General features: G+C 31.8%; 1 long non-coding RNA gene across 1 annotated transcript; it reads right to left on the bottom strand.

The window, feature by feature from the left end:
* Positions 1–10,485: 10,485 nt before the first annotated feature.
* Positions 10,486–15,690, bottom strand: LOC139481187 (uncharacterized). The gene is made up of 4 exons (XR_011654574.1): positions 15,642–15,690; positions 13,714–13,797; positions 12,169–12,748; positions 10,486–11,163 (listed from the first exon to the last, which is right to left on the bottom strand). It is a non-coding gene; the product is annotated as an uncharacterized lncRNA (long non-coding RNA).
* Between the last annotated feature and the right edge of the window lie 7,012 nt (positions 15,691–22,702).

Raw genomic sequence — 22,702 nt, 5'->3', positions numbered from 1 at the left:
AGTATTAAAACATTTGACTTTTCTACTCTTTACACAAGTATTCCACATTCCAAACTAAAAGACAAATTGAAAGAGTTGGTATTACTTTGCTTCATAAAAAAGAATTGCCAACGTAGATACAAGTATCTTGTCTTAGGGAGGGATAAATCCTACTTTGTAGAGAATCACTCTGATTCAAACAAAAATTTTCTGAAACCGATATTATCAAGATGCTTGATTTCTTGATTGACAACATATTTGTAACGTTCGGAGGACGTGTTTTTCAACAGTCTGTCGGCATCCCAATGGGAACAAACTGTGCCCCTCTACTTGCCGACTTGTTTCTTTATCATTATGAGGCTGACTTCATGCAGGAACTTCTTAGGAAGAAAGATAAGAAGTTAGCAATATCCTTTAACTCTACTTTCCGCTATATAGATGACGTTCTTTCACTAAATAATTCAAAATTTGGTGACTATGTGAAACGCATCTATCCCATCGAATTGGAGATAAAGGATACTACAGATACAGTTAAGTCGGCTTCATATCTTGACTTACATCTAGAAATTGACAATGAAGGTCGGTTGAAAACAAAACTTTACGACAAAAGAGATGATTTCAGCTTTCCAATTGTGAACTTTCCATTTCTAAGTAGCAACATTCCAGCAGCACCTGCATACGGGGTATATATCTCCCAATTGATACGATATTCCCGTGCTTGCATTTCCTATCATGATTTTCTTGATAGAGGGTTACTGCTCACAAGGAAGCTATTAAACCAAGAGTTCCAAATGGTGAAGTTGAAATCATCCCTTCGTAAATTTTACGGCCGCCATCACGAGTTGGTTGACCGTTATGGAATAACCGTTTCACAAATGATATCGGATATGTTCCTTACGTCGTAACTACAATCCCCTTCCCTTTCATGAATGTGACCTACCGAATAAGACTATTTACCGGATTTGTAATCACATAAGCAACACGACGTGTGCCACATGTGGGGAGCAGGATCTGCTTACCCGTCCGGAGCACCTGAGATCACCCCTAGTTTTTGGTGGGGTTCATGTTGTTTATTCTTTAGTTTTCTATGTTGTGTCATGTATACTATTGTTTTTCTGTTTGTCTTTTTCATTTTTAGCCATGGTGTTGTCAGTTTGTTTTAGATTATGAGTTTGACTGTCCCTTTGGTATCTTTCGTCCCTCTTTTAGTTCTAATGAATGGACCCAAATTATAAAAAAAACACACTAAACCAATAAATAAATGGTGCTTATCATGAACTTGAAAATAAATAAGAACAAAAAAGACTCAGTAATATTTTTCTTCTTCTATTTGAAAAAAAAACTATGCATTTTTATATTTATATAAATATATTTTAGAGCAGTTTCTGGGGGCTAAGTCAACAATTATGTTTTAGACCACAAGTCAAAATTAAGTCATACTTCATGTCAGTATGATCATGCTGTGAATAAGATTGATTGAAATGCTACTCTGAAAGAGATTTTTTAAGGCAGCAACCATTTGATTTTCGGGGAGGGGGAGTAGGGTGGCTATGGATTTTTTTCCAGACAAACTTTTTTTTTTCGCCTTCTGCTCTTTCAAAGTTGTCTTTCATTTCCTCGAACTCCATCATCTTCTGGTCTAAACAAACATTTACCAGGAATTAAAAATTTATAACTGGTTAGATTGTTTCACGATAATGAAAAAAGATGCGGATCAATTGTGAAAGTATAATTTTGCCGCCCGTGCTTGCCTCAGATTAATTTCTAGAAATCACGTGAAATTTATAATGATGTGTTTAGAACAGCTGAATTTAGATTGTTTTCTTTCTTCAAATGGCAATGAATTATTAATTTTCCATTGGTAAACGTTCAGTTATACATTTCGACTATAATCAAGCTTTTGGCCTTTTGGACAATCAAACGATACTCCTCGAATATATAATAAGCTTAATTTTAGAGTCTTATGGATAGTTTCCTCATTTTCAATTGCTTGCATTACAATACAGTTCGTAGTGTCCTTGGACTGTTTTCTGTTCTTTTGGTCGGGTGAAAATGTCTCTTTGACGCATTCCCCTTTCCATTCTCAATTTTATTTAGTTGTTCTTTGTGTTTTGTATGCTTTTGTGTATCTTTCTTTTTATTGGTATACAAGAACTAATATTGATATCTAAACTTACCTATATCACTCAACAATACTGCATTTAAAGTATGTACCTCTTCTACCTCAGAATGTAAATGGTGATTGCCTGGTTTAGAGAGATGTAAAAGTCGGTGATTATGAAAATTATTATAATTTACAAATACAGTAATGGAAGTAGAGGTTAAAAGAAAGTAAAATATGGTTACAATTACAAGGGCGTATATATGGTGCCTTTGTATTTTCGTTAAAGATTTGCATATCTTTTCGAAAAATATTCGATTTTTTTTATTCAGGTATGGCTGTTTAATTCATCTGTTCTTAAAAAAAGTGAAGGGCGGTAGAATGCTAATCCAGTTGCGAGGAATAATTTTGTTCATACATATGGTAAAAGAGCCAGAAAATCTATATCGTATAAAACCAATAATAGGTATTTACAATGTGAAATATTTCTGTTTTCCTTGACCTCTTTTTCATGGTTTAATGACTGAATTAAAAATCTTCATATGTTTTTATCACGGGGTATGTTTAGTAATCGTGGGTTATAATTCAATTATCTGTTATATAATCATCGCAAGGTAAAACTAAAATAATGCTCTTTGGTCGGTTGTTGAGTCTTTGACATATTCCCATTTCGATTCACAATTTCTTCATAGTAACCAGGATTAAAATGTTGTACACAAGTCGCACGTTTCGTCTACGAAAGCCAAATCAGTGACATTGAAAGGTCACATGAAGTATGACGTTGAAGAACATTTGATTGAACATTCCTTAAAGTTTGTCAAATACAGCTAAAGGTAATTTCGTTCTGTTGCCCACACTAAAATTTTCTCAGTCACTATCAGTAAAAGGTCAAATACATCGGACGTACGTATATATCATTGAAAAGCCTTCATGACCTTCTGAATGGGTGTATTTATCCTTGTTTGAATTGAGCTGGGATCAGTGATAAGTTTTTGTGAACTACTTGATGTTCAAGACTACAAATACATGTCATGTCATAATAAGCAATACAGGCAAGGCATTTCACCGCTTCCATCTTGTTAAAAGATCGACGATGTAAATATGCATGTTGATTTTAGTTTACAGGCATAACCAGAGATGTTTTTTTAATGGTATACGACAGTAAAATCTGAGCTACCCATTGTTAACACGAAAAGAACATAAACAAACTCTCCGTTATAATGTAGGTAAAGCACGAACAAGTTTACATACAGTCACATTCTTTTGGTTAAGTATACAAAAAGAGGGACGGAAGACACCAAAGGGACAGTCAAAAACATTATTTGAATATCTTCATTTCACTTACCTTCATTTGTTGGATTCTGCCGCAAATTTTCAATAGTTGCTGTTAGTTCATTAACAGAATCGTTCAGTCTAGTCCTTTCAACAATTGTTGTTTGATAAAACTTTTCAACCTTTTCACAACTCAACAATTTGTAGATTATAATTTTTTTGAATTATAATGTGAATATAACTGCACGAATAGGGTTTGGGTCAAGGTTCTATTGTGTTTAATTGTGTAAGTAGAATGCATATGTTGAATAAGAAAAGTAGAATATGTTCGAAAAATGAAAATTAAAATTGTGTAAAACTGGTTAGGCCTCAGTGTATGATAGAAAAGGTAAATGCTATATTTACAACTATGTTACGAATTTGTTTTTGTCTTTCATGTGCTTCTTTATTGTTTCAAGAAACAAACTTCTGACTCATGATTCTGTCATTAACATATTGTTATTGTAACACGAGGACTGTGAGGCATGCGTTATAAAAAAATTCTGAAGTTGATATGCATATGTATAAAACTTCACTATTTGATAGAAATGATCCAAAAAATCCTAGACTTTCCACATAAATTCATGTGGATTTAGTAAAAATCTGTATGTCAAATGTAATGATAATTTCTCCTCTTTCTAGTTTTACTAACTTTCCTTTCTATCTTGTCATAGATAATGCACTGTGTAAGAACATCTTATTTTATTTGAAAACACAGAAGTAATCGAATCTCCTCTCCATATTGGAGATTACCTGTACTAGAATGTCACTTGTTTTTATGTTTTGTTTGTTTGCCGTAGTTGTATTTATATTAGTGCTACGATCAAACTTTACAGTTTTGTTTATCATTTTATGATTGTAATATTCAAAAAATTCATCGGACCATATAAAAAATACCCTCCCATTCATGTGGCAGTCTCTATTTTTCGCCCTCCATCCCAACAGGCAATGCGATCTTATGTGGTTAAGTGATCATTATATCTTAATGTACCAACATATGTTCGTATTACACTTAGTTAGAGGGGTCACACCTCATCTCTGAAACCAAGAGACCAGTTTGAACCAAATGAAAAGACTGATTCTTATTGTACATAGTATCAACTTTGTGTATATGTCAATCCATTCGCCGATTGTTGAAAAGTGCAAAACAGAGAATTGTTAATAATGTGGCAACTCAGTACACTCTATATAAACTTCATATTTAAGAAGATAGAGGAGCTAGATAATTCATTTCACACGAACAGATGCTTTTGAGTCTGAGATTTCTGTCTGCCGTACATCAGTCGTCCTTCACCTCAGTTTAACAGTCTCATGATTGCATATACAAATATATTTTTCAGTTATGAGTAATAGGAAAACTTGTATTGGTATAAATATTCATTGCACTTTTTCATTAGGAAGTCTTTGTTTCATGATTATATCCATTTCTCAGATACTATAAGTAAAAGGACACTATAATAGCATGGTTTTAAGATGTACATTTCCACCTGAAAGGATTTATCCGGCCTTAATCTTATCCATGAGCAGTTGATAAAGTCGTATCTGAACATTTATCTTAAAGACTGTCAACATAAAATTCAATCAATCGGCTAGGCAAGTGAGCTACTTTCATGATCTTACATTGCTTTTCTCTTTTCACCAAAGTATCAGATGACCTTTTTGAGTAATTATTGCCATTTTTAACAAATCTCATAGGGTTGTATTCTCTTCTTTTCTTTGGGAATTAAAATGGGATGGACAAAGTATAGACAGCAAACATTATCAAAGGTTAAAATCTGCAAAAATACCAATGTGATTGAAACCATCAATTGAGAGCATGAATCGCTCACTTGTAATATTTTGATTAAATTTTTCATCAGTGATTATTTTTGCTTTTTAATATATATTAATAAGTGACTTCAAACGCAATTAAAATGTTCTTTGATCTGTCATATTTTCTTCAAAGGCAAGTAAATGCATTTTACATGTTCCCTTTTAGCAATAGTGGCTATGTTTGGCTGAAATTGATTTTGCAGATTCAAAACAGAATATTTTTGTCGAGCCTGCAACTTTTGTTGCATAAAGCTCGACATAGGGATAGTGATCTGGCGGCTACGGCGTCGGTGTTAGCTAACTTCTTCAAAGCTTTATATTTTAGAAAGTGGAAGACCTGGATGCTTCATACATTGTATATAGATGCCCCATGTTACGAAGTTTCTGTCAGTCACATGTTCAATGTCCTTGACCTCATTTTCATGGTTCAGATTTTTTGTAAAGTTGAATTATCTCTTATTATAAGTAATAGGACAACTATATTTGTTATGTGCGTACCTTGAAAGGTCCCCATGCCCGTCAGACAGTTTTCACTTGATCTCGACCTCATTTCATGGATCAGAGAACAAGGTTAAGTTTTGGTGGTCAAGTCCATATATCAGATACTATAAGCAATAGGGCTAGTATATTCGGTGTATTGGAGGACTGTAAGGTGTACATGTCCAACTGGCAGGTGTCATCTGAACTTGACCTTATTTTCATGGTTCAGTGGATATAGTTAAGTTTTTGTGTTTTAGTCTGTTTTTCTCATACTTCATTCAATAGGTCTACTATATTTGTTGTATGGAATGATTGTAAGGTGTACATGTCTAGCAGGCAGATGTCATCTGACCTTGACCTCATTTTCATGGTTCAGTGGTCAAAGTTTATTTTTTGAGGGTGGCCTTTTTATCTTATACTATATGCAATAGGTCAACTATGTTTGTTGTCTGGACACATTTTATGATCTTTATGTCAGTCGCGCATGTTTTATTTGACCGTGACCTCTTTTTCACGGTTCATTGCACAGTGTTAAGTTTTTGTGTTTTGGTCTATTTTTCTTCAACTATAAGTAATAGGTCAACTATATTTGTTGTAGGGAAGCATTGTTAGCTGTACATGTATGTCTGGCATGGTTCATCTGACCTTGACCTCATTTTCATGGTTCATTGGTCTATGTTTAGTTATCTAGTTTAATGTTAAGTTTATGTGACAGTTGTAATAAAGCTTGATATTTAGGATTATCAACATTATATCAATGACTATTAAAAAAGGCGAGACATTTCAGCGTGTCAATCTTGTTTAAGGTAAGCAAACTAGATGAACAAATTGTGAAAATTGTCTTTCAGGGATAGTAACTCATAAAGGGTTCAATTGACGGCAATTTTGGTCAAATAAACTTATTTGTAGATCTTACTTTGCTGAACCTTTTACAGTTTACAGTTTATCTTTATCTATATGAAAATTCAAGATAATAACCAAAAACAGCAGAATTTCCATTAAATCATTATTTTAGGGACAATAACCTAACAATCATATACTCGGTTTGGCTGATAATATCAGGGCAGATAGATCTTACCCTAATGAATATTTTAGCTTTTTGTCGGATTTGCTTTAGTTTTTTTAGATATAAGTCAAAAACTTCATTTTACCCTATGTTCTATTTTTAGACACGATAGCCACGTTTTTTTTGAGAAACAGAAAATAAAATACAAAACGTTATTCTAGATAACCTAAGAATTATTCATGTTGAGTTTGGGTAAATTTGGTTCATGTACTTTTAATAGATGATAGATTTTTTAAAGTTAGAAAACATGATACAGAAATTGTGCATATTGTACTTGAAGGGATCAATTGACAATTTTGATGATGTTTACTCTTTAGTAGATCTATCCTACCTCACTGAACATTTTTGCTGTTTACAGTTTATCTTTATCTTTAATAAAAATCAAGATAATAACCAAACACTCCTTAAAATTTCCAATTCTGTGTCTGCAAAGTTTGAAGGTCTTTGGGCAAGAAGTTTTAGAGGTGTAAATTCATGAAATAGTTTACGTCGACGACGAAGGACGACGACGGACGCACAAAAATGACATAGGCTCACATGGGGACCTTCTGATTAAAATAGCTTAAACTTAGCTGACAAAGTAGCTTATTAATAAAGTAATGGCTATTCTGTTGCCTCTATGTAAGTGGAAACAAATTTTGCGTATAAAAATTGTGTTTGCAGATATGCAATTCAAAGTACTGACAATTATTTCGAAAGCAAATTTAATGAAACATTTTTTTGATTTTGAGGTTATGGGATAGGTTTTGTTAGATTGTGTAATGCATTATCATATCAATATGCATTTTTATTGTTTTACAACATACGCGGTTCAAAATCTAACATTTAATTGTAACGCAATATTATACTGTGAGTGATTAAATTTGACTACATGTTCTGATATGGATACATTGCTACAAATGTATGCTCAATATGTTTGATTTTATGACTTTACAAATTCATACTTTCACTTGCAGTCGCAAATGTTCACGAACGATTATGTGTATCTCAAATATTGTTGTTTTTATCTTATTTTACAATAAGAGTAATATCTTGATTCTTTGAAATTTGCAATGAAAGTTTTCGTAGAACTTTTCAAAAGCAAATATTTAAGTTGGTCAACAAAGACCTGGCAAAATAAAAAGAAACCCACACTATAATGTCTGCACGGTAGAGTAGCCATTACTATATGCATATGCTATTTTACCGGCTTAACTTAGATCTTTTAATCAGAGTCGGCAGAATAGCATATTTTCTGTTTTGCCGTTGCCGGTGACGGCAAAATAGTTATACAATGTAACACCAATTATCAAGTGGTCGATAAAGTTATTGAGACTCGTCTTGAAAACCATCGTACGTCAAACTCATTTCAAGCCAATGTAAAATCAGCCTACTGTGCGTGTCATTCCACAAAGCGGTTGAAATACTCTAGTGGGATAACCCTTAGTTGGTTGAAGTCGCATCTCTAGAGGAGGACTCAGTACATCGAAGTTGGTTCCATTCTTTCTGGTGAGATTCCTCGCCAGTATGGTGTTCCTCAAGGATCGGTCCAAGGACCAAAACTTCATTTTTTCAGGACCGATTGGCGAAATATGTAAACGCCATTATATGCGCTGTTGTCTGCTCTATGGTCGGGTTGTTGTTGCTATGACACATTCCCAATTTCCTTTCTCAATTTTATCACTGTTATGCAGACGACATACACGTTTTTCTCGTGTTTAAACCACTTGATAATTAGACAAACATATTAAAGCGACTTGAGGCTTGTGTAGCATGTGGATATGCTCGAAAATGTTAGAATTAAACGGGAATTAAACTTAACTGATAGTATTTGCTAAAAAAAAAACCCAAAATGGATGACCTTTTAGGCTTGCATCTCAATTTAAGTGGAAACAATGTTAGTGTTGCTGAGTGCTTTAAAAACCTAGGCATTTATTTTAAGAAAATTTTGGCAATGGACAACTATAGAAGTGCTGTTTCAAAACCATGTTTCCATCAGATCAGAAATATTGGACTAATGCCTCCATTTATTACCGAAGAAGCATGCAAAGCTTTAATATGCCCTCTAGTGTAACCTCTCGGTTGGATTATGTGAATGCATTGCTGTATGAACACCCCGCATTTTTTATTCAAAGGTTACAGTCCAAAACATAGCAGCCAGGGTCATTACAAGCAGGAAGAAGTACGACCACATCATAGCAATCCTTAAGTCTCGTCATTGGTATTTTACGTGACGATGCCAATATAGATTTCAATGTATATGTTCAAGGCTTTGCGCGAGGAGACACCAGTTTGCCAACAAAAACTCTTTACTAAACCGATGCGACCACTTACATTAGAAAATGGCATTGTTTTTAACAGTACCAATTGGTTTTTGGGTTTTTGTTGCACGACAGTGTTTCTGTTGTTTCGTTGTTTTGCTCTTATGCCCCCCTCTTATAGTTGATGTGGTTACCTCAGTTTTAGTTTGTAAACCCGATTTGTTTTCTCTCAATCGATTTATGAATTTCTAATAGCGATATACTATTGTTGCCTTTATTTAACACCGTCAAATGTAAGGATGAAAATATATCGGGAAAGCAGCATCCGTTCTGTAGAATGATTTATCAAGAGAACTACGAAATATCCATTCTGTGTATTTAATAAAAATCTGAAATTCATTTATTCAGATATGCTTTTTCATAGTTCTTAAAATATTTCTATCTCATCGTAAATTTTGAAATCTTAACTTAAATATTATTTGTGAGATTTTATTGTCTTGTTCATTTTACCATGTCCATTTTTTAAAATATAAATGAGATTGTTAGGATTTCATAACATTTTTTTTAACGTTTAAAAGTTATTGGTGATGATTCTTAAGTGCTACTTTTTTTTATCATGGGCTTTCATATTCTAATGTAAATATCATAATTATGAATTCATATTATGTTGTAAGCGCTTATATATTCATATGATATAATGCGCTGTTAAAATAATAATAATAATAATAATAATAATAATAATAATAATAATAATAATAATAATAATAATAATAATAATAATAATAATAATAATAATAATAATTATAATAATAATAATAATAATAATAATGATAATAATAATAATAATAATAATAATAATAAAGAATTATGATAATAATAATTAAAAGTCCATAATCAAAATTTTTTAATGGCAAAATCAAAAGCCCAAACACATCAAACGAATGGATAACAACTGTCATATTCCTGACTTGGAACAGGCATTTTCTTGTGTAGAAAATGGTGGATTAAACCTGGTTTTAAAGCTAACTAAACCACTCACTTGTATGACAGTCGCATCAAATTACATTATATTGACAACGATGCGTGATCAAAACATACAGACATAATAGGTAAAAAATGTAAAAATTAGGTGTACAGCAGTCAAATGTAAAAGATATAATTTGACAAAAGTTTATTTATGTATGTTTTTACTTAGGGATCCATATTTGATTTTTATGAGGGAGCAAGGGTCATCATCTTGTTATTAGTTTATCAGGAATTTTTGGACATAAACTGTTATTCTGCTTTTTTCGCACATTCTGCCTTTTTTTTTATAACTCAAAACCCTTTCCTTCTTTTTTCAAATGTCGCCTTACCACCCGATCTTCCCCCTAAGAGATCCAAGTGTAGCTCATTTAACATTTTCATGAAAAGAAATATTCAAAAACAATTAAGTTTCCCACTTCTTTAATATTTAATTTAATAAACACTTCTAATAATCAATACTAATAGTTGTGACATATTTACACAATATATTTGCACAATATGGTAAACCAATTATAGAATTCTTCAGTTACAATAACTATTCCAGGAAATGATCTCAGATTTGAATTATGCTTACCATTTGGAATTTCGAATTCTTCAATTCAAATACATTAGCGCAAAAGAAAGAGAATTAACAAACTTTTGAGAAAGACCATTGAACATAAACAAATCAAAAGGAAACAGTACATAGAGATTAATGCAACATAGCAAAAAAACAAACAAATTAACATAAATACAACTAAAAAGAAAAAACTCGCCGCAGAAATCAAGACATATAATATGGAAATATCAAAATTTACTACTTGACATGCCCAATAGACAGTAAGTTTGTAATCAAAATTTTGTACATCTTCGCTGAAATATGTGATTGCCTTCTCAGCATTGATATAAGTACAATTCATTATATAGTTTAAACCTGCTTGAGTATACCTGCTAATCAAATAATCAACATATGTTGCCGCTGATAAAAAAGATGACGTTATAAAAGCACTGCTTCCACTCAAGAACCCTAAGTGTCGCACTACTACATCTTCTATGTAATCAGATTTTTTCCGAAAACCATTCAGTAAATATACTTACACCAAGATATAAGAAGCAAACCGATGTGAATATCAGAAAGATGATTGTAGCAAAACGGGCTACACTATTATCTGGAAGAGAAAACAAAGAATTTCAATGTCAATATTTTATAAATAATTTTTATGTACATTATTGCTGGGATTTTTACAAACTGGCAGCAGCAGCAGGGGCTTAAACAATTTGCATAAAGCATTATATTTCAGTTTCAGAAAACCCAGATTCTTAATACCTTGTATACACATGATACATGTGCATTGTGTTACGAAGTTTCCGTCTGTCAAATAGCCATTGTCCTTGACCTCATATTTATGGTTCAGCGACTGCTTTATTGTCGTGTGAGTTTCTTACTAATTATGAGTAATAGGATAACTATATAATTTGGTATATTGGAGCATTGAGTACGTTTATCAGTTACTATAAGCGATAGGTCAACGATATTTGGTGGGTGGAATTGTTGTAAAGTGTACAAATCTGTCTGGCTGGATTAATCTGATCTTAACCTCAATTTAATGGTTTATTAATCAGGTTGAGTTTTCTTGGTTAGGTCTGTTTTTACAAATTCTATATAGGAATAGGTTAACAATATTTGATGTATGGTATAATTGTTAGGCGTACCTGTTTGTCTAACATGGTTTATCCGACTTTTACTAGTGTATTATTTCATAAATTATGGATAATATAAATTTCATGTAATACTATGCAATTTCTGTATCCATTTAACATAAATTCAATCATGATCCGTACATTAAAGCATGGGAGATATTTAAGCGTGTGTACGTTGTTAATATTGTATTTGACTAAATACAACTAAACAATCTTCTGCATATAATGATTATAATATTCAAACTATACCTCATGTCATTCCGCTAAAATTTTCTCCTGCAATCTGGTCTTATTCATGAAAAAAAGTTCTCTTTACTTTTCCAGTTGTCATGCTTTCACAATAAGTTAACATCACCACATGACTATGTTGTTTATGTTTTTGATTCATAATTAAAATTTTTAACTACTATTGTTTACATAATGGGAATATAATCGTTATAAAAAAGGGGACAAACATACTAGTTTTAACTTACCTTCGATGAACATTATTGAATCAAGGACCTTTTTCTCAATTAAGAAAATCAACCATCTGAAACCTGAAAATTTAGATAAAATATTCATGTACATTAAAAAAACATTTTGCGCTGAAACAAAACAAAAATGATAGAGTGATTTTGATTGACGTCTGTAATAATTGTCTCCCGGCACGCCTGAGACAGGAGTTCGGAAACCAAATGCACATAAACTGCATAGAAAACATAAATCCATTTCCATATCCTGTAGTTTATTTCATTTTTATTTTTACTGTTGCATAAAACCATCAAGAATCCTGCCTCCTGCCTCCTGCATTTGAATATGGTATATCACTTTTTAAATTGCTTGCCATTATTAATTCAAAAACATACTCAACACCTCATTGTTCTATAAAACCCAGAAGAGTAAACCATAAAACATTACAGCAACTAACGCACTGGTACAAAAACGTAAACCGTTATCCAAAAATGTATGAGAATTTTACAGGTAATTTGATCAGATTATATTTATTCATACCATTTACAGTTGAAGTAGATCTATTCCGAATATTGGCTCGTTTTAGTTCTAGATTTAATACACCTGTAACACAATTATGATGATATGAAGTTAGGGGAACGTTATACACATACGTGCAATTAAACACAATTTACAAAAAATTCTGGGATATATAACTATTTCTTATTCACGAATACAAACGTTTTGTAGAAATATAATTAAACTACGCCTTCTTGGCAGTAACAATAATTGCCTTTGAAATATTCATTTCTTGAAAAAAAACTCTCTCCGATTTTCGTACATGAAAGTTTACAGATCAAGTTTATTCAATTTGAAATGGCCTGAGCATGCAGGCATGATCAATCAATTTCAATATGGATTTTTCTCCATTGTAATTAGCTAATTCATTTGTTGCACTCAGTTGTCAAAGAAGATCAATGGTGTGACTCGTAGTTAACAATTAACGATATTTGTTTGCAGAAATCTGAAAATATCTATTCATACTCAACACCTTTTCAACAAATTTTGTCAATCGGAATTTGAAATAAACCCAGTGATTTTGTTTATAAACATGACATGCAGCAAATTGCGCGTGCTCAGTATATTCCAACATTACAATCCTTCATTGATGTAAGCTGATCCCAATTTAATCTTGTTTCTAACATGAATTTACACATTCAAGTTACGCCAGGACATTAAAAACAATGTTTAGGCTCTTTTTAAACAAACTGAATTTTATAAAAGTATTGCATGGTCAATAAAGGCAACAGTAGTATACCGCTGTTCGAAAGTCATAAATCGATTGCGAGATGAAAAAAAAAAATCCGGGTTACAAACTTAAACTGAGGTAAACACATCAACTATAAGAGGAAAACAACGAAACAACAAAAAACACTGAAGTGCAACAAAAAACGAAAGCGACAGTGCAATACTTAGAGAAACGAACTATAACATAACAACAATATCAGAGCATAAACTTTATTGAATTTTGAATTAGAGAAGATATGGGTTTTGAATCTCAAAGACTAATGTTAACCTTACAATCTTACTATTCTGAATTTGTAGACTCTGACAAATTGCTTCTGCTCTTTCAAAGTTGTCTTTCATTTCCTCGAACGCAAGCACCTTCTGGTCTAAACAAACATTTCAGTTACCAGGAATTAAAAATAATTATATACCTATATGGAGTTATTTTCATTCAGAACGACGGTTCATTCTTTTTCAGAATCGACCCGGACGATACCATGTTTCATTGAAATATGCTCCAAGGCATAAAATAATGACCTGTGTGAGGTCATTATTTTCCTTGATAAAAATGCAATCTATAATTTACTTCAAAATTTTATTCGTCTGATAGTTTTTAGTTGCCGATTTGGAAATTTATTTTTTAAAGTTCAATCGATTATAGGTTTAAAAGAAACCGTCATTGCCCGCATTTTAATTTTAGAAACAAATAACGTGAAGTTTTGTTAATTTATCGCTACAATAAAGAAACATTATCATATATGTGAGATGAATTTTAATGTAGACTTTAATAAAAATAAAGCCAGATTTAGCATATTCGTGTGTAAGATTTTGTAATCTTATTGAGTCACACTGAATAGGTTGATGGATTTTTGATTGCTTGCTTAACGTCCAGTGGCAAATATTTCATGCATGTTCAGGACGACACACACTGAATAGGAAATCATACTGTGACCTACATGTATTTATATTCGTCTTCGTGTCAGTTCTTAACTTTTTTAAATTTATGTATACCTTAATTTTACTCTATCAAATGATCAACTAATAAGATAATCTTATATTCTATAAAATAACATTAACGTAACTCACAAAATGGTCGGGTGTGGAGGGTATATAATTATATCCTGATTATCTGTTAATAAAATGTATTGAAATTCAAAAGACAATCTTTCTGAATTTTTCATTCGATTCAATTAAAATTGTTAAAAAAAATAACCACTTTTCCGCGATAGAAATGACATTACAAATATAAAATAAACATACCCCCTCCCCCCTTATCCATAAACTTAGTGGAACAATAAATTACTTACAATGTGTCTTGTATTTGTCATACACCGTTATCAGATGGCAACAATACATTTGTGTCTTACTTCATGCAGTTACAGTATTATTTTTATTGTGTATGGATAATAATTTTTAAAAGGTTTATATCTAGATTAATTAGTGAGTTTCATTTCACATTCTAAATTAGCCGTAGGGCGTAATAAAACCTGAACGCATTAGAAAGGAATATCCCCCTTTAGTGTTGTCGGTAAAATAGGATGCAAATCTTTATAAAAAATAATATTTTTTTGACGGTATATAAGTCAGATAATGCATATTTTAAGGTTTATCTTGTCGTAGAACACACCTACGGTTGGTCTTTCATTTGATCAATCCTGACACCCCTCGGTGTGTTCTATGACAAGAAAAACCTTAAAATATGCATTATCTATAACATAACTGATTTGAACATTGTTTCACGATAATGAAAAAAAGATGTGGATCAATTGTGAAAGTATAATAGTGCTGCCCGTGCCTGCTTCAGATTTATTTCTAGAATTCACCAAAAAATTTATAATGATGTGTTAGGAATAGCTGAATTTAGATTGTTTTCTTTCTTCAAAAAGCAATGCATTATTCATTTTCCATATTTTGAACATTCAGTTATACATTTCAATGATAAATAAGCCTTTATTCTTTTCTTGCCTTTGCAAATCAAACGCTACTCCTTGAATATGTAGTAAGTTTATTTTGGACTCTATTGGATAGTTGCCCCATTTGCAATTATTCCGCATATCCTTAATTTGATGGCCTTGGCCTTTTGTGGGTTTGTTGTCCATTTGACGCATTCCCCATTTCATTCTCAATTTTATTAAGTTTTTCTATGTTGTGGTGAGTATGTTTTTGTGTATCTTTCGTTTAATTGGTTTACAAGAAATAATATTGATTGACATCACAAGTTTAAACTTACCTATATCACTCAACAATACTGCATTTAAGGTCTGTACCTCTTCTACTTCGACAAATAAAGTAATATAAGAAAAGGTTAAAAGAAAGTAAAACATGGTTACAATTACCAGGGCATATTTGGTGTGTTGGTTTTTATTCAAAGATTTGCGTACCTTTCATCAAGAAATAATTGAATTGTATAATTACAGGTATGACTTTTTTGTTCCTCTGTTCCTAAAGATAAAGTGAGCCAGTAGAATGCCCATCCGGTTGCGAGGCATACATTTTTTCAGAGGGTAAAGGAGCCTAAAAAACTATATCGGATATAACCAATCTCCTGCATTTACCATGTGAAGTATTTCTGTTATCCTTGACCTCATTTTCACGGTTTATTGGCTAACATTTAAAATCTATATATATTTTTAACACTGGTTTAGTATGTTTTGTGGATTTTAAATGGTTTACGCAAATCAATAAAAAAAATCCCTGGTGTTGGTAATCCTTATACCCAGGAGAAACTTCACAGGAGTTTTCCTTAGTTCCATGTTTTTTTTCTTGTGAAATACCGCTGTTCTGTAGATTATCAATCTTGTTTGTAATTAAACAAGTAATTCACTTACAATTGCATCATTTGCATACATTTTAACAAATTCTTCACTAGGCTGCCACATTGTCAATGAATGGGATTACTGGCCTAGCTATGTAAATGACCTACTTTGACGTCACACTATATTTGGCGTAACGCTCGTAACAGTGAACACCAAATTTTACTGAACAGTAAATGCTATACGAAACGTTTTTTGAATATCTTTATCTCACTTACCTTCATTTGATGTATTCTGGCGCAAATGTTCAATAGTTGCTGTTAGTTCATCAACGGAATCGTTCAGTCTCGTCCGTTCAATAAACAGTTCTGTAAAGTATATCACAAAGTCTGTGTTACGGACTTTAAAACAATGAACTATTTTCAGTCAATTTACCAAAACATTTTCTTTAGATAAATTTATTTGTACGATGCTTTTAAACAGAAGCAATAATGGTAATCACTTTAAACATGTCCGGGTTACAAACTACAACCGATGGAAACACACAGAAACGAACTGTAAGATAACAACTGCCATTGTCTTGACTTGGTACAGGACATTTTAAGAAAAAAATACATCGAAAATCACCTTAAACTGCTTTAAAACTTTTGTAATTTATCTGTGTACTATAATTGTACTTTGGGGTACGAGAATAAAAGGTCAATATACGATTCAGAGTACAATCTTTCGTTTATCTCTTCAGTTGTTTATAAAAACAGTAAAAAATCCAAAAAAATATTACATGTATTTCAAATTTTATCGGACATTGTCTGAATAGAAAGTAAAAAAAACAAACAAATAGAAAATTAAAGGTAGCATAGGGATACTTTGACAAGACAGAATAAAATTGCAATAGAAATAAAAGTAATTAGAAGTAAAGCCTTACTATGTCAACAATAATATGATAATAATGATTATGATATGTACGAATAAAGATTTTGTTTAAGAAACTGTGAACAGTATCTTTTGTGCATATTAAAAGATTGAAATGTGCAACTTACACTAAATAACTTATGGTCTCTTTATTTGAGATTTTTTTTTATGTTTTGTTAATGAAAGCGTTGGTGAAGATGCGCGTTGGAAAATTGGACAAAGATGTGAAAATGCGCTGGTAATTACCCTCAAGTAAAAAAGATGCAGAAGAAACAAACGGGATAAAAGACACAATTGAAAAAAATAAATAAAAATAGATTAACAACACTATGAAAAAAAAAAAGAAAATTGACTTAAGACAAACAACGGCCCACAAACTATTAAAAAATAGCTAGGACAACACGAATCACATCGAAACCGTTCAACGTTGATAACTAACCTTTAATAGATTCAGTGTCCAAGTATATAGACTGTACTGTTGTAAATGGTTATCTGCACTCTGGACATTGATTGTTGTGTCTATTTCTCCAGTCACTGATACATCGGTTGCAGTAAAGGTGTCCACAAGGAATACAGCACACGGGCTGTTCAAAGTGTTCAAGGCAAATAGAACATATCGTCATTGTGTCTTTTGACCTTTTCGACTACTTTAATTGGTGCATGAAACAAGATAGTTCCATGATATAATATTTCAAATTGACTTTAAAAACAGAAAACAAAAGTATGCATTACTAGTTACAATCTAACAATATATATAGAGGTCGGATAAAAAATGCTGTGTTTCGTCTGTACTAGACAAATACATTTTTCAAGAATCATCAGGTAGAATTGACCAAAGATCGGCTGTCGGTATAAACGTGGCTGCATACATTCTATCTCGCACAACGAAATGAACGCAGGTACAAGTGATAAATGGATTCCCCTTACAGTTTAAAATATCATCTCACCTTGTTCTTAGACCATTTTGTGCATTTTAACTTCCTGGTGTGAGAAATTAAAAATAGATATGTCAACATGGTCAATGTGTCCTTGGTAAAACGTTATGATTCTTTCTAGTGTTCATTTCTGGATTATTTTTATACAGGTTTTCGACACTTCGTTGAGGTCCCTTTTTCATAAAGCTCCTAAAGTTTTTTTTTCCCTATTTATACATACTTTGATAAGCTGCAGATGAAGTTTAAGTTTGGTTCCGTTTCGTTGATTTGTGCCGAAAATATGGGACTTTGAACATGTCGCGAAAATAGCATTTATTTGGACTTTAGTTCTCAAATTTCCACTACTGGCGTAAAACCCACAAGGGCAGTCACCATTAAACTCTATCAATTAGTAAATATTCATTCCTAAAATAATATGTTTTTTTTTCTTTTGAGCGGGGACATCAACAAATCTGGTTTATATAGGTTTGTTCTAAAAATGTGTGAAACTGATAAGTTTGTAAATGATTGCCTTGGTGTATGCTAGAAAAAAGTAAATGTAATATTTACAAGTATGTTATGAGTTTGTTTTATTTTTGTTTCATGTGATACTTTATTGATTTTAGAAAGCAAAATTCTGACTCATGATTCTGTCATGAACATATTGTAATTATAACACAAGGACTGCATCTATAATTTGATATTGTTGTGAAGTATGTGTTATAAGAAATTTAGAAGTTGTTGTGCATATGTATACAAATGCATAATATGTATAAAACTTCACTATTTGATAGAAATGACCCAAACAAATTCTATGCTTTCCACATAAATCCATGTGGATTTAGTAAAATGTTGTATGTCAAATGTAAATGATCATTTTCTTCTCTTTCTAATTTCACTTAATGGGGCTCGCGTGTCTAAATCATTTTTTTTTTATCTAATATAAGATTTCTCTATATTTTTTCTATAAATGAACTTTATCTTATACTTGCAATTGATAGAAAAATTAAATAAAAAATGGGGTCACCGTTCATTTACGCTCGCAATCTGCCTTTCGAAAGAAGCATACATTTTGTTAATGTCCTTTTTTTTCTTTTGTACTAATAGGAGAAATAGCGGTAATATCGACATATTAAAAAAAGAACTAAATTACAGAAATCGCTTAAATTTTATAATTATTTAGTTTATGTACAGCTTATTCGAAAACTACAATAAAAATATAGGTCACCGATAAGTTAAAAAAGATGTTTCAATTTTAATGCCAAAAAATGGCATTTTCCCACCAAAGGGAGATAATTTGGAGCTTTTTCAATGATATCTACATTTTAAAAGTCACCTGGGGCCAAAACGAAATGATTTTTTGGAATGATTTTTATACCATATGATAAAGTAACAACTACTTAAGGGCATATCCAACAGTTTCAGGGGAGGTAATAACAAACGTAACCGTCGTCTATTGTTTCCCGTAATTTAACGTTGTTTCAACGACGTCATAACGGAATCACCATTGGCTATGGTCGTCTGGCAAGGGCGGTTTCTTTCCCTTAAAAGGGCACGGCGGGAATCGGCAGAAAACTCATACAGAATATTAATAGAAATAGAAGTCAAATCTTAAAAGATGTTGTTCTCTTGGTCCATTATAAAAGAACTGCAATTATCTTTATAATTATAGACCATACTCACTTAAGTTTCCGTTTTATTAAAATTATCTTCAATATACAGTACAGCAGAGAACAACGAGAACAAATGTGTAATAATTTATTTTTTTCATTAAAATGCAACACAAATTGTAATTAATTCTTTATCAAACTTATCCGAGATTTTGTCATTCAGGATAGAAAACTCAAAGTTTGATTTGACTTAAAGTATAAAACTATGAAAAACAATACGTTATTCAAAACTTGTCCTTCTTTTTAATATCTGATGAAGTAATGTGTAGATGTAAAACTAAATCAGAATATTTACTATTTACTTTGTAATTTCTTTACTTGAGGGTTTATCAAAAATTTTAAGACTCAGTTTTTGTTTTAAACATCTGTTTTATGTAATATCATCTGTCCCCTAATCAGTAGTGGATGACATATTTATAGCTCTACTTAACCATTTTATAATTGAGAGAAGATATGAAATTTTCACTCTGAAGGGCTTAGTTGCAAGACTGTTTAGATGGTTTTTAAACGTATAGATTATCGAAACTCTCACTACACTATGCATAGGATATACGAGATTTTTATTTCGACTAAACGTGGCTGTAAATTTATACATCCGAGTAGCTAAACGGCCGCACCCAATTATAGCAAAGATATACTGTCGGACGTGAGAAGTCCAGAGAGGTGAATATTTCTATATCCTGTCCAATCAATCCTTTTGTTTTGAAATTTTTTTTAATGTATATACATAAATACGACAGCAACCGAACGACACATATAATTCAAAACTGTAAGAGTCAATTCAACATACATATTTTTGTTAAAGCTAGAAGCCTATAAAGAATAAAAAGCCCAAAAACTGCATCATGAATAAATAATACAGAGTCAGTGAGTTTTTAGACAAGTGTTTGGTTGCAAAATTTCACTAGCATTTTATTAATTTCGATATGTGAAATTATAGACGGTGTAATATAAATCAGTGTAAGAAAAACACTTCATTATAAAAATAACTGAAATGTCATCTCGTCCATATACTAATTCATTATAAATATTATAAGAAGATGCGATATGAGATATGAGTGCTATCGAGACAACTATCCAACAAAGTCACAGTGTATAAATACATTTGTCTGCCGTCGCACTGCCTTTGAAAAATTAGCGGGGAAATATAACGTTATTTCCCGAAACGTCTTAATTTTTGGCGGAATTTGTGAGGCTTACGGAAGGGATTTAGTAAACAATATCACATTTCTCGATTTTTCTCGAAAACGAGTACGGTGACAAATATTTTTCAAAACGTTATGACGTTCCATTTTTTTCAAAGAATAACATATCTTACTTTGGCCAAATCGACACCGTTAGAAATATTTCAATAAATTAAAAATGTGCATTTCAAATATTCATGTCTTGCCGTTGTTTGGGTCCATCATAACGTTTTGGGCTTTATTTGAGTAAGAATTAATGCTTTAAATGGTAAAGTTAGATTTTTCTAACCATCTTGAATTATTTTGCTTTAATTTGAGCCCCATTATATAAGTATATGTTGATTAAAAAATCATATTTATTTTTTTTAAATAAAAAACGTTTTTTACTCCAAAATTGCAAAAATGTTCAATTTTCAGCAGTATTTATTAAAAAAACGAAATCGATGACGAATACTTTTTTTGGCAAAATTTGATTCTCTGTCAATTGAAGAATGAAATATCTTCAAGAGAAAAAATTCTCACTGTCAAAAATAAACTGTTGGATATGCCCTTAAGGTAATAAATAAAATTTGTAATGAAAAATTAATGTTTATTTTTTTTCTCTGAAAATCTTATACCCGCGAGCGTCCTTAAACTAACTTTCCTTTCTATCTTGTCATAGATAATGCACGGCATAAGAATATATTATTTTATTTAAAAACACAGAAGTAATCGAATCTCTTCTCCTTATTGGAGATTACCTATATTAAAATGTCACTTGTTTTTTGTGTATATCTGATCATTTATCTTAAAGACTCAACATGAAATTCAATCAATCAGTTAGGCAAGTGAGATATTTCAGTGCATGTTATCTTGCTTTAACTGTTAACCAGTCACTATTATTGATTTGACTTAAATATACGAGGATAAAATTCTAATATTTTGAGATTTTTTTTGAAAATGAACGAAAAGACTTTCATGATCTTACAATGCTTTTTTTCCCTTTTCACCAAAGTATCAGAAGACCATTTAAAGTAATTATTGCCAATTGTTAACAAATCTCGTAGGATTATATTGTCTTCTTTTCTTGAAAATTGAAATGGGATAGACAAGGTATAGAAAGCAAACATTATCAAAGGTTAAAATCTGCAAAAATACCAATGTGATTGAAACCATCAATTGACTCCAGTTATTGCCATTGGGAATTAAACAAGAGGCTCTAAAGAGCATGAATCGCTCACTTGTAATATTTTGCTTACATTTTCATTAATGATTATTTTTGCTTTTCTATATACAAAGTTTGGCTGACTTTGAGCTTTACACCACTGGGTCAATGCCATTGCCAATTGCTGGTAGGCGTTTCGTCCCCGAGGGTTTCACCAGCCCAGTAGTCCACACTACGGTGTTGACATGAATATCAATAATGCGGTAATTTTTATAAATTTCCTGTATTCAAAACTTTGAATTTTTTGAAAAACTAAGGATTTTCTTATCCCAGGCATAGATTACCTTAGCCGTATTTGGCACAACTTTTTGGAATTTTGTATCCTCAATGCTCTTCATCTTTGTACTTGTTTGGCTTTATAAATATTTGGATTCGAGAGTCACTGATGAGTCTTATGTAGACGAAACGCGCGTTTGGCGTACTAAATTATAATCCTGGTACCTTTGATAACTATTTACACCACTGGGTCGATGGTACTGCTGGTGGACGTTTCGTCCTCGAGGGTTTCACTAGCCCAGTAGTCAACACTTCGGTGTTGACATGAATATCAATAATGTGGTAATTTTTATAAATTTTCCTGTATACAAAACTTTGAACTTTTTGGAAAATTTAGGATTTTCTTATCCCAGGCATAGATTACCTTAGCCGTATTTG

The sequence above is a fragment of the Mytilus edulis genome, chromosome 7 (genome assembly GCF_963676685.1).
Source record: "Mytilus edulis chromosome 7, xbMytEdul2.2, whole genome shotgun sequence".
Taxonomy (NCBI): domain Eukaryota; kingdom Metazoa; phylum Mollusca; class Bivalvia; order Mytilida; family Mytilidae; genus Mytilus; species Mytilus edulis.
The sequence above is the reverse complement of the archived record's forward strand: the minus strand, read 5'-3'. Positions and strand labels throughout refer to the sequence as shown.